The sequence below is a fragment of the Phyllostomus discolor genome, chromosome 2, assembly GCF_004126475.2.
Source record: "Phyllostomus discolor isolate MPI-MPIP mPhyDis1 chromosome 2, mPhyDis1.pri.v3, whole genome shotgun sequence".
NCBI classification, from domain to species: domain Eukaryota; kingdom Metazoa; phylum Chordata; class Mammalia; order Chiroptera; family Phyllostomidae; genus Phyllostomus; species Phyllostomus discolor.
Genome location: NC_040904.2, coordinates 164,525,865 through 164,536,836, shown reverse-complemented (window position 1 = coordinate 164,536,836; position 10,972 = coordinate 164,525,865). Strand labels below are relative to the sequence as shown.

At 50.5% G+C, this 10,972-nt stretch overlaps 1 protein-coding gene across 1 annotated transcript in view; it reads left to right on the top strand.

Annotated features, from left to right (window-relative positions):
- The window catches only part of LOC114513398 (keratin, type II cuticular Hb6), a 44,362-nt gene that overhangs the window by 18,958 nt on the left and 14,432 nt on the right, over window positions 1–10,972 (top strand). The window lies entirely within an intron of this gene.

Sequence of the window (10,972 nt, the reverse complement as noted above, 5' to 3'; positions counted from 1 at the left end):
AGTTCAGAAGAAAAGCAGGGCCATTCTTCAGAGTTCTGGGCGCCATTGCTGCTGGGATAGGGTTAGGAGTGGGAGTGTGGAGTACCCCAGAGCTACAGAGCTTAACAGGGAGGGCTTCTTGGAAGTGGGTTTAAGGAGGACTGGGGTGAGGTGGGGATAGGGTTGGGAGGAGACAAGAAAGGAGTCCAACTCTGATTTGGAGACTAGACTGTGTAATCAGTCATCCTGTCATTCATTCAGTAAATTCTGCTTGAGTTCCAACTGTTCAGAGACACTTGCTGGGTTCTGGGAATCCAGCAGAGACCTGTGTGCTTGGAGGTAGGAGAGGGTGGCATGCACATGGGGTACCAACATTCAGCCAATGGGGAAGGGGAGCAAGTGACAGGTGGAGGTAACACTGTGATACCCAGGCTGTGTTGGAGTCTGATGTGGGGGTGTGGGAGCCCTTTGGGCTCCCAGAGGGGAAGTTGAGCAATGAATACTGGTGTGTACACACTCACCAGGAAGGGTAAAAGGTGCTGGAGATGGGGTGGGGGAGGTCACCAGGGTCCTAAAGTGGCATCACTTCCTTCTTTCACAGGGCCCAGAGGGTGAGAGAAGGTGGGAGGTGATAGGGCTATCCCTCAGCCTAACTCCCTTAATTTGCCTTTTCATTCATTTGGCTTAGGACAGTGATGGCTTTGTTGGGTGGACAGTGAGGCCAAGCCAGGAGGTTCCTCTACCCAAGGATCTGAGTCCATAAACCCTTCCAAGCACGTGGCTCTGGACCGTCTTTGAACCCAAGGATGACTCTCCTGATGGGCCTGTTTTCTGACTGGCCATGACGAAATGCTGACCCAGCCTGGGCTAAAAATAGCCCTTCACGAATCCTTCCAGGGCCTCAGCAGGGCCTCCCTGCTTCCTCTCAGGGTGAGTGACCAGTTATGTCCTGGAGTGAGGGAGGACGCCTCTCTTCTGGGAGGCGGGTGGTGGTGCTATGGAGATCTGCCAGGGAGCAAGGCAACCTCTGTGTGGATTCTAAAAAAATGGGCGCTTCCAGCCACGCTTTTGGACCCTGTAGATAGATTTGCACAGACTCTGGTTTCTGGGGTGGGAGCTCTGTGGGCGTGGCCATGGGCTGGGGGCTTCTGGTGTTAGAGACACACAAGGCAGCAAGTCTGGGGGCTGGGGTGTGACTGATTCTGGCTGAATAGCTGGAGGAGTTTTTGGAGCACTTCTGTGGGAGCTGTGGCTGGTGGGTACCTTCGTGCTGAGCCTTTGCTGGGTCAGACATTTGCCAGACATTCCAGAAAGAACCAAATCTTTCTTCTTGTCTCAGTCTACTTTGGAACTGGTGAGCACCAGAAGGGTTCTCGATCCATGCCCAATGATATATTTCTTGGTAAAGTGCTGAGGGATGAGGCAAGGCGGTGAATTCTTCATAAAACATTTCTCTGTCACTGTGCTGGTCACTGTGCCCCTGTCTCCTGACTCCACTCACGTCTCAGCCCAGTGAGCTGGATTATTGAGTTGTACCCTTCATTAAGGGTCTCTGTGTAGACACACCCATCTCTTTGGTTCAGGGAGACCATGAGTGTGCCCAAGCCCTTGTCCTGGTTGGAGATGATGGCAGGTTTGAACCCCAGCTCTGCCACTTAGTAGCTGTGGGACCTGGGACAACTTATGTCTCTCTAGTTTCATAACCTGCGAAATATGAATGGCAGCCTGTGCCTTGCTGGGCTGTTGGGAGGGGTAATGGAGCACCTGGTGGTGGGAGGTGCCCCCTCTACCCTCTCCCCTACTAACAAGGTCACTGACGTTGTTACACACAGGCAGCAGGGCCTTGTGAAGGGACAGTGCACGGGCTGTGGGATGCCATCATGCACGAGCACAAAGCAGCCCAGCAGCTTTTACAAGGTAATCATCAGCACCTCCAAAAGCTTTAATTAAAGCACCTATTTGTAAATGGCCCAGAACAAAGAGAATTACAGACTGGGTGAACCCCTTGAAAACAGATTTAGACAGGAAGCTGACAAAGGGATAGCAGCAGCCCAGCTGGCCAGGCTGCTTCCTTCTACCTGAGCCACTGGCTGTGATGGGTTCCTGTCCTTCCCAAGGGCTTGTAGGGCTCTGGCCAAGCCCCAGGCTTATTCAGTTGCCAAGGCCTGTGCCTTGTGCCTGCCCTTCACCCAGCCCGCCTGAGTTGGCCTTTGGGGCTGACTTGTCCCTGCTGCCAGGGATGACTGCTAGCCGTGTCGTTCTGGTCCTCTGAGCCCTGCCTACATCCCCGGAATCTCGACCCCCCACCTGGCCTTACTCATAGCTGCATGTTCTTCTGATGGCTTTCTGCCTATTTGCCCGCCTGGCTTCTGACCTGCGGATGCTCTGAGTTGTGGCATTTCTTCTTGTCTTACTATCCACGGGCCTTTTAATTTCTTGTCCCTTCGTGATGGATCTATGGTAAAGAACTCTGTGATGAACTTCCGTCAATATATTTTCATGTACAACCCCACTAATTTCTTTAAAATCAGTTCCTGGAGGCAGAACTGCTAGGTCCGAGGGGACAGTCGTGGCCCGTGATGTGCCCGTCTGCCACCTCACTGGTTCTAGGAGGGGCGTTTCTGTGGGGAGGCCATGCAGTGAGGTAGATGGATTCGGGAGTCAGGGAGTGTGTGTGCGAGTCCACTTCTGCCTCCTGCTGGCTGGTGACAAGTTAGTTGTCTCTGCGGGCCTCGTTTCCTCTCCTGGGAGAGCAGGCTTGGAGTGCTGGCCCAGGGGCCTCTGCGAGATGACACGAGGAGGTGGTGCACGTGCAAACCCACGGAAGGCTGAGAAGGCCCCCACCTCCTTCCTGGGACAGGCACCTCTTGGACCTTTCCTGCCACGGTTCTCCAACTTCCATCTTCAGTGCTGCCTTCCGGCCTTGAACTCACAACACACTGAGGTCTATGTGCCGGAGCTAATAAAATGTGGCCCCTTCACCTATTCCCCACCTGTTCATTCAGCAGAAGGAGGAGTTTAACACATCCCTGTCCTCAAAGAGCCGACTGCTTAATTGGGTAGATTTGAAAATAAGCACAAATGAAATGACAGATCAGTATTTTTTTCAAGGCCTTTCACAACCGATTGTCCATTGACTGAGAGAGTGTGTCTCGTTTCAGGGGCTCCAGCCGGAGCTCACTGTGAGTTGGTACAGTCCAGGGGGGCTTGGTGGGAAAAGTCAGAGTTGAGCTAGGCTTTGAAGGATGGAAAAGGTTTGGCACAGCCTGAAGGGTGGAGGCAATGCCAGGTGGAGAAGAGCAGAAAAGCACAGGGATGTTTAAAGGGCGGTGGATGAGATCGTGGAGGGTGCTGGGCCTGAAGGGTGGGCTTTGGGAGCAGTGCAGTGAAGATGGGGAGCAGGAGCAAAGTGAGGGTGCCTGCTCTCAGTGCACGCTCGCTGTGCTGCAGCTCCTGGAACCACGTGTGAATGTTGGAAGAGATAGAACTGGTGTTATCTGCAGACAGTGGCATCAGCTACATAGAAAATTCAACAAAACAAACCAATAAACAATAAAAGCAATGGGAGGAGCTGAGCAGTGCTGCTAGTTATAAGGTCGGCTTTCTACATTAGCGACAACCACTTTGAAAATAAGTAGAAAAATAATGATACCATTCTTGAGATTGATAAAGTATCTACAATGGAACAACAACGTATTCACAAGATCTTTATTGGGCAGCAATGGAAGACTCTTATAAAAAACATACAAGAAAAAGTGATTAAGTGGAATTATATTCAGTAGTAATTTGACCTAATATTCTAAAGATATAAATTCCCACTAAATGAATTTATAAGGACAATGGAAACCCAGTAAAAATTCTGCTGGATTCCTGTTTTATTGTAAGATCTTTTATTAACTTTATTATTTTTAGTCAGTAAAAGGATTTGGGGTTAACCTGGTTTTAAAGAGCTCTAAATCAAAAAGACTTTTTCATGCCTGTAGGCAGGTCACAACTGCCAGTTTGCCAAGCCATTTGTAAAAAATGTCTGTTTCTACTCTGCTGTATTTCTTTTGAGGAACCTGATAAGATCAACCTAAAATTTATATGAATGAATAACATCTATTTGGAGGAAAGCTGTTTGTGAACAAGGAAAGCAAAGAGAACGCCTGAGGGTCAGAGAGCCATAGTGAGAGAGAATGCGGTGCTTGTGCAGGAATGGGCAAATGGCCCGTTGGAACAGAACAGAGAACTCAAAACAGGCCGTCTAATACAAGATACATTTGGTACCTGATAAAGGTGGCAACAGGGAAGGGCCATTTTTTCGGCTGGTGAGATCAGCAGAGAGAGTCACCGTGTGGGAAGTCAGGCCGGACTCCAGTTTGTGCCTGTACCACAAGAGGCCTCAGACGGGGGAGAGGCCTGGACGGGGAAAATTACACTGTAAAGCAGACAGAGGATATGTAAGAGAACATCCTTGTAACTTACGGGTGGGGAGAGATTTCTTAAGTAAGCCTTTTTAAAAAAAGATTTTATTTATTTATTTTTAGAGAGAGGGGGAGGGAGGGAGAAAGAGAGGGAGAGAAATATCAGTATATGGTTGCCTCTACACACCCCCAGTGGGGGCCTGGCCCCCCACCCAGGCCTGTGCTTTGACAGGGAATTGAACCAGCGACCCTTTGGTTTGCAGGCCAGCACTCAATCTAGTGAGCCACACCAGCCAGGGCTTACGTAAGTCTTAAAAATCAAAATGACAAGGTAAAACATTGATTGATATGACCATCTTGAAATTAAGATTTGTAGTTCATTGAAAGACTATAGAGAAAAAATCAAAAGAGTTGATACATCTACCATATGTACATGACTCCTACAGAACAGCAAGTCCAAGACAGGAAACCCAGTGGAAAGCTGGCCAGAGCCTGCACAGTTCCCAAAAGAGAAAGACTAAATGGCTAACACATGTGTGGAAAGAGAATGACTCTCGCCATCCTGGATGCAGCCTGGAACCATGAGGTATCTTTTTACCATCAGAATGAGGGACAGTTGGGAGGATGGGAACCCTCATGCATGGGGGGTGGGGTGGGAATGTGAGCTGGTGCAGGTGTTCTGGATAGCATGTTTTGGGTTTAAAAGTGTCAAAACCATACCATTGATCTAAGTAAAACATACGTACTCCCAAAGTACTACTACTTACCACACAGTAATGAGCACACATTTGGGATGGTGTCATGTGTTACAGTGGGTGTCTGTGGTGAGGAGGATGAGAGGAGGGAGGGAAATGAGGGGAACAGATGAATGAAGCAGAGAAGGGCTTCTGTGGGCTGATGAGGTTACTGTACAAAGTACTGGAGACTGATAGGCACAGCTTTCTGCTTAGGAGGCCCCACAGAAAAACTGCACATAAAATAAAGAGAGTGGGAAGGACTCGGAGATGAGCGAGAGGACTGGCTGCAGAGCCTTCAGACATCTGTGGAGCCTTTGATGCCTGGGCAGCTGTCTTGGAAGCAGATTTTTAGGGAGCTGAAACTGTCAAGTCATAGGGTAGAGCAGAAGAGGAAGCCCGGTATACAGATCTGTCAGGAGGTTATCACGTTGGGGTGGTGGCTGCGGGCCCCCCAGGGAGGATATACCATGGGGTGCTGAGCACTTGGAGGGAAGCTGCTGGGAGAGTGAAAAATCCAGACTGGGAAGAGCCAAGGAAGCCACACTGTATGCCAATCAACCTGAGAAGGCTTCCTGGAGGAAGAGGGCTTCCCCTCCTCCAGGGGGTGCTTTCTGCAGCCAGCCTAGGGTGCTCCCTAGTGGGAGCAGTGTGGCATTCCAGGAGAGCCTTTTCTGAGGCACCTGTGCAGCAGAGCAGTGACTCACACAGTCCTGCACGCTTCTCTGAGCCACAGAGCTTAGGGCTTTGGTCTGTGAAACGGGCTGCCTGTCATGTGGGTGTGATGCAGCTGGGGTCAGGCAGGAAAGGGGTAATTAGAAGTGTTTCGGGGCCAAGTTCTCTTCCTGTTTGCGTCCTGAAATTCCTCCTTCTCTGGAGAGCCTTCTGAGTAGTTGGAGGTGGGGAACTCTGGAGGGCACCATGTCCCACAGTACCCTGCGGGCAGCTGGCTGCCTCCCTGTCTCACGGACCAGGTTGACAGTCCTGGAAGAGCTCTTTGTGTTGAGGCCCAAAGCTGAGTCTCCTGTAACTTCAGCCCATTGGCTGAAGGTCCTCCACCTCTTGGGGCCCCCCACAGCCTCAAGCCTGTTTCCCAGCAGTCTCACTTAGCACCCGGGGCCACAGCTGCCTTACGTGTTCCCTCCACTGTTCTCCCCTCCACCCCCACGACAGACACCAAGCCCCCTCGTCTTCAGGACTCCCTACAGAGCTGAGCCTTGGGGCCCTGGGCACACCCGATGCCATCTGGGTGCTGTCTTGGCCAGCAGTGTCCCTCCAGAAGCAGTGAGGAGGCTTAGAGTGGTCAGTCTTCCCTGCGTGGTGTGAGCAGCAGAAGGCTGAGGGGGCCACTGCTCTGGATGCCGTGCACCACTGGGTGCTGCCCGAGGGAGCAGGAGCTCCTTCAGATGGAAGCATGAGCTGTCCCTGCTGAGCATGGCCCAGACTGCAGATTCATGAGTGAAACAAACACTGGTTTTTAAAGCTGCTTAGTTTCGGGGTGGATTACTACACAGCCAAGTTACCTCTCGTCTGGGTTCTATAATTTGCAACCACTCTTGATTATCAGAATCACCTCACTCCAGAATTTAAGGAGTTCTAACCTCCTTAAATGATAAAATTTCAGTTTTAAGCTCTTCTCAAACCTCTTCTCTCTCCACCCTTAAGCCACCTCCCCATGGCTGGCTAGCCTGTTTCTGATTCTAATGGTTCAGCTCACTGGGGCGGGGTCTTCCATCGTACACTTTCTCCTCCTTCTTTTTTTGAGGTTTTTCAACCCAAGTTGCATCAGGGAGGCACTGCCAAACAGGCCTCTGCCAGAGTGGCAGCTGGTGGGAGCAGCAGGCTCCATGGCTGCCTCTAGCATTGGGTAGTGGACCCACGAGCCCTGGGTTTGAAGGTTGATTCCCATGAAGTCGCCCAACACTGGCACTGCCTTGCAACGTTTGGCTGTATCTTGCCCTCCATGCTGCTGAGCACTAGCCAGACCTCGACCCTTCCAGCTCAGCTTTCCTCCCAGACCATCTATGGGGCCTGTGACGATGAGGGCTGGTGGCCAGGTCCAATGTGTAGTTCTCTTAGAACTTGGGGGGACTAGCCACCAACCGAGAATCATCATCTTGATTCCTTTCCTCTCTCCCCACATTCACTAAATGGACAAGTCCTTCTAATACTATGTGGTTCTTTCCATGTCTTCTCTACTTCTCCAACACTGTCTTAGCTCAGGCCCATGCTATTTCGAATTTCATTTCATGGAATAGCTTGCTAACTGGATTTTCTTATGTTTCCACAATCTACTCTTCATCCTACTACTTAGTTGATCTGACTACACAACCAGTCACTTTCCTCCCACTCATCTACCCATACATTTGTCATTGTCTATCCCAACCCACCCATCTCTGTATGTCCCTACCAGAGGAAAATTCTCCACTGCGGATGGGACAAAGTCTACACTCTTAAAAGGCACACCCACATGTCCTCATGTCTTGGCCTTGTTATGTTTCCAATCTTGCTCCTTGTCACCTTCCAGAGAACGCCCTGTGCTCCAGCCACGCTCAAGTAGCTGCTCCGACCCCGAATGGGTCGTTCTTGCTCATGCCTCCAAACCTTTACACACGCTATCCCCTGCATTTGGGAACTCAGGACTGGGCTCGGGTATCTCTGCATATGTTGGTTATCTCACTGTAGGTGGTTGATTTTTTCCATTGGGGCCAGCAAGCTGTGAGCCACTTGAGGACAAGACTGGGTTTTGCCCATCTTGATGTCTCTAGAATCTAGTGTGATGCATGACACCCAGACACTTGGTAACTGTTGATTGAATGGATGATTGGATGAGGCCAGGCCAAGGACTCATGGATGACAGGGGAGAACAGGTGGTCAGTGGCCACCATGCTGCCCTAAGCCACAGAGCTTCAGCTTGTGTGGACATAACACCCTTGCCAGACACATCCAGGTGCTCGGGAAAGGCTGGCTGCCAAACGGGAACGCTGGGCAGGGCCGCCTCGGCAGGGGGATGGTTAGGGTTCCCTGGCAGCTGTGTCCCCAGCTGACAGGGCCTCCCACGCTCCAGCCCTGGTGGTGTTCCCGCTGAGGAATCTGGCCAGGCACTGGCAGCATTCCTTCAGAATGTGAGTGCAGCAGAACACTCAAACTGGGATCCTCCCTTCTAGCTTTTTATTTTGGGGAGACACCCTCATTAATGTTGGTGACGTCAGTAAGAAATCCAAGAATTTCCTTGGAAAGCAGGACAGTCACAAGGTGAGAGAAGAGGTCAGAGTCATGATAGTGAGGCCGCACCTCCTCAGTGCTCTGAAGGCCTTGGGCTCAGATAACAGCTCACTCCGGCGGGACTGAAAGACGGTAGAAATGATGGGCATGATTGTCGGAAATGTGGGTCCTTGGGGAGCAAAAGCAGGCCCTGAGGTTGGGGAGGTGGTGATCTCCTGATGTCACGCTGGGGAAGAGAGCACTCTTGGAAACAATAAAACAGACATGTGACGTATGGAGGACAAGTCTGGAGCAGGCTGTTTCAGGGTGGTCAATGCACGTGAGGGGAAGTGCAGCCAGAGCCTGGCAGCGCTGCCTCAGACTGAGTCTGCGTAGGCAGAAACATGCAGTGTAGGAGCTAACGAAGCAGATTTCACAATACCGGCAAGAAACTGACAACCCAATAATTTACCTGCACATCAAAGTTGACCCTAATGTTTCTCATCACTCCCCAGCTCTCCCTATGGCCCTTCCAGACCCCACCCACACCCAATTAACTGACTTTCAGCAGAGAGCCTTCCAAGAATGATGCCAACTCTGTAGGGTGTTCTTCCTCATCGAGGTTTGTACACTGGGGCGGCACCGAAACAAAACAAGACTTTTCTTACACAGTACACCTCCCTGCCTGAGTTGGCAGAATGGATGCACTAAGACTTCCACAAAAAGAGATTAAAAGAGGTTTTATAGACTCATGTGTGGTGCTGGGAATTGATTAAGTGATACATGTGTATCTATCTATCTATCTATCATCCATCCATCCATCCAGTGTATTTAGCATGAGCCCAGTGGAATAATCGACTCTAAAGGATTTCCAACAAAAAATAGACTCATGGTTTCCCTAAGCAATGTTGCAGGTCTTCTGGTTAGCCCCTTGAGTGTACCATTGTGAACAGCGGGGAGGCACCTTGCTCCAGGTTGCAGAGTCAGCAGAGCCAGGACAAGCATTTGAGCACCCACCTTGGCATTTTCCTCACTGCACCACTGTTTTACTCTACTGTGGAGACAAATTTAACCCACAAGAAAGTATGGAGGCGTTCTGGGCTCCTCCCCTTCTCTCACATCTCAAATTCAATCTGTCACAAAATCTGTTTTCAAACTTTTCTTCGAATTTCATCCAAAGCCATTCTCTTCTCACACTGCCCAGGGCTTCTGTTGTGGCACAAGCCTCTGTTATCTCCCCGGGGATCCCTTCTCTTCCCTTTCACCGTTGCCTCTCTTACACTCTGTTTTTGGGCAGCCATCACATCACTGTGATGATCATTTAGCATGTCTGATCATGTCTGTCTTCTGCACAGAGCCCCCCAAAACTCCCCATACACTCAGTGGGAGCCAAAGTCCTCGCACGGCCTGCTGGCCCTCCTTGGTCGGAGTGGAGTGCCTCCCTCCCTGCATCTCCCGGACTCCCTGCACATGGGACTCTCTTGCTCCTGCTCTGCAAACCACAGGGGCTTCCTTGCTCCTGGTGGGAACACACTAGGCCTGTTCCCACCTTGGGCCTTTGCACTGGCTCTTTCCTCTGCCCACAGGGCTCATCCCCTTACTTCCTCTAAGATCTGTGCCACCTTCTCAGTGTAGCCCACTCGGACCACCTGTTCCAGTTGGACCCTGCCTTTATTCTAGCTTTCCTGAGTTCCCTTATCCTGTTCTATTACTTCTTTCAGTAACACTTATCACCATCTAACATATAGTGCATTCATTTAAGCTTATTGTTGATACCTCCCACAAAAATATACATCTTTTTTTTAAAAGATTTTATTTATTTATTTTTAGAGAGGGAAGGGAGGGAGATGCAGGGAGGGAGGCACTCCACTCTGAGAGAGAAACATCAATGTGCAGTTGCTGGGGGTCATGGCCTGCAACCCAGGCATGTACCCTGACTGGGAATCGAACCTGCAACACTTTGGTTTGCAGCCTGAGCTCAATCCACTGAGCTATGCCAGCCAGGGCAAAATATACATCTTTAATTTACTCATTGATGCATCCCAAGCTCCTAGAATGATGCCCAGTGCATAGTGGGTACTCAAACACTTGTTGCATGAAAGAAAGAAACAAATAGAGACCAATGTGAGGCAGGTCCCTTCTAGAGCATCAGTTTTGAATTCAGTTTCTGTTTTGCTGGCCTTGCTCAGTGTATTTACCATGGAGGAGCTCTCTCACCTTCTGGCACACTCGACTCCTCCCTATCAGTGAGGCTAGTGTGGGAGTTGTGCTTCTGTGGCCTGCCAGCCCTGAGGCAGCTGTGTGGCCATAAGAACAAAGGACTGGAGTAAGCTGTTTCCTCGGGAATTCAGTTCACAGGATGTCTCCCCAGGCCACCCTCCTGACTTGGCTCACCCTTGGAGCTCTTCCTCAGATGCCGAAACAAGGCCCTCATCTGAGACCTGTGCTCCTGGGGCAGCACCTGCTTTCTCTGGATCCATCCTTACATTCCCCACAAGAAGTGTGTTTGGGGTGTGTGTGTGTGTGTGTGTGTGTGTGTGATAGAAAGAGGGAGAGGGGGAGAGAGACATACACACACACACAGAGACAGAGAGAGGGAGAGAAAGAGAAAGATCAGAAAGACTCCCCATTCCCTCTTGTTTCATTTGC